Source organism: Penaeus japonicus, unplaced genomic scaffold (genome assembly GCF_977035675.1).
Source record: "Penaeus japonicus unplaced genomic scaffold, GWHDUDI00000001_assembly GWHDUDI00000004, whole genome shotgun sequence".
In the NCBI taxonomy this organism is placed as follows: Eukaryota; Metazoa; Arthropoda; class Malacostraca; order Decapoda; family Penaeidae; genus Penaeus; species Penaeus japonicus.
In genome coordinates this window covers 25,738,678-25,741,177 of record NW_028234406.1, presented here as the reverse complement: position 1 = coordinate 25,741,177, position 2,500 = coordinate 25,738,678, and the positions used below count along the sequence as shown (strand labels likewise).

General features: G+C 28.2%; 1 protein-coding gene across 1 annotated transcript in view; it reads right to left on the bottom strand.

Annotated features, from left to right (window-relative positions):
• Positions 1-2,500, bottom strand: part of Tk (Tachykinin) — a 218,195-nt gene that overhangs the window by 206,368 nt on the left and 9,327 nt on the right. The gene's annotated exons all lie outside the window — the stretch shown is intronic.

Below are 2,500 nucleotides of genomic sequence, written 5' to 3'. Positions count from 1 at the left end.
GGGTGTAGAATTATGGGGCAGAGGTGCAGGCAGAAGGAGGGAGGTGTTTAGGCGTCTTAACGTACGGTTAAAAATCCTATACTTTACCGTCTCTCTCTATCTCTATCTCTCTCTCATTCTCTCCCCCCCCCTCTCTCTCTCTCCCTCTCTCTCTCTCTCTCTCTCTCTCTCTCTCTTTCTTTCTCTTTTTTTTTTCTTTCTCTTTTTCCCTTATTTCTCTCTCTCGCTCTCTTGTAACCCCCTTTCTCTCTATTCCATCTTCCCCTCTCCCTTACGGTCTCTCCCTCCCTCTCTCCGAAGATTTAATTAATTTTATGAGCTAAAATCTAATCAAGGTTCACAAATTATGAAGTGACTTTCAAGAAGAATTAGAAAAGAAAGTAACTCAAACTGACGTGAAGAAATGAAAAGAAAAAAAAAAAGAAAAAAAAAAGAAAGAAAAATTAAACAGAAAATTTAAAATGATAGTGGAGGCGTGACGGAAAGATTGAGAGAAAGAGAATGAATAAATTATCGATAATGTCAAATATAGTCATAACGTTAGGGAAAAGAGAGAAAGAGAGAGAGACGATAGCTTTCCCCTCTCACCCCCCCCCTTCCCTTTTTTCGCCCCCCCCCTCCCACCTCCAGAAAAAAATGCGTTGACATTCCTTAATAGATATGAAAATCAATAACAAAAGAATGTGATAACAGAATGCCACGAGGACGATTAATAATGAACAAGACACCAAAAAAGAAGAAGAAAAAAAAAAAGATAATACTAAAGCTGTGGGAATACTAATCATTTTCTGGGGATGAGAATCTAAATCATGTGACGAGTAATGATGCTGGTAATGACAATACTGATAATGATATATTAATTTTGATTCGTTAATAATCATGATGATAATATGAATAATATAAACAGCAACAGCAACAACAATAATGATAGTAATAATGATAACTTAGATTATAATAATGATGATAATAGCAACAATAATAATAAGAGTAATGATAGTAACAATTATAATAACTAAGAAAAATAATCATGATAATGATGGTTACAGAAACAATAATGATGATAATAACAACAATAATAATAAGAGTAATGATAGTAACAATAATAATTACTAAGAAAAAACATTAATTATAATGATAGTTACAGAAACAACAATAAAGATGATAATAATAGTAATAATAATTAATCGATACTGCAGTAGAATAAAGATAATAACCATGGTAACAATACATCAATAACAATAATGATTATCATAATGAAAATAATATCCTAGCCATCTTTAGGATCATTATACTTCATCATCATAATAATAACGACATCGATATTAATGATGATGATAATGATAATTATCAGCTTGGCAATAATGATGATACGAATAATGTCGATGAAAATATCCATCGTAATAAATGACCAAAAAACAATCTTCTTACCAAGGCTAATGACTGGTGACTGATGGTAGCAATGGCTATTAATATTTGCTATATCAATAATTGGGGTTTGCCAAAACGAAGTAGAAAATTATGATAACGATAATGATGATGATGATAAAAAATGTTAATGGTATTAATAATATTGAGAATGATAACAATAATAATAATGATGATGTAATAATAACAATGATAAAACTAATAAAAATATAATAATGATAATAATAATAATGATAGTGATGATGAACATGATAACAACAATAACAATGATAACAACACCAACAATAATAATAAGGATAATTATAAATTTTATAAAAATAATGATAAAAATAAGAATAATGATAATGATAATAATAATTACAATGATAAGGATAATAATGATAATAATAACAACAATAATGATAAGACAATAATAATGAACATGAATTGAATGATAATGATAATAATAACAAAACTTATAATAATGATAACAGAAGTTATGATAAGAATATAATTATGATAATGATGATAATAATACTGGTTATGATGATAAATGATAAGGATAAATATAATATCAATGAAAATAATAATGTTATGGATGATAACAATAACAATAATGATAATAATAATGCATTAACAATAAGATAATAACAATAGCAATAAAAAAAAATGATGATAGCAACAATAATTATAATGATATCAATAGTTATAACAATAATGATAACAAATAAAAAATAAATATAATGCATTTTAGTGCAATTTGGAAGAAAAGATGATGTGTATTTTTTTTATTTTTTTTTTATTTTTAATTTTTAATATATTCAGGAAAAGGCGTTGCTTATTCTTCTTTCTTTTAAGATTCCCTTTCAACGTCTGAAGTTTACCAAGTTCAAAGAACAATTTGTTCGATGTTTGATATACAATTAACAGTGACTTTGCACTACCTAATGACATAGCCGATGTGCAGTTCTTTCTTGCAGACTAATAAAAGTTTCTTTCCCAACTAAGGTACACTTCTGTCGCTATGGACTTTATTATCTACACACACACACACAGGCACATACACACATACACACATGCAGAGCCACACACACAC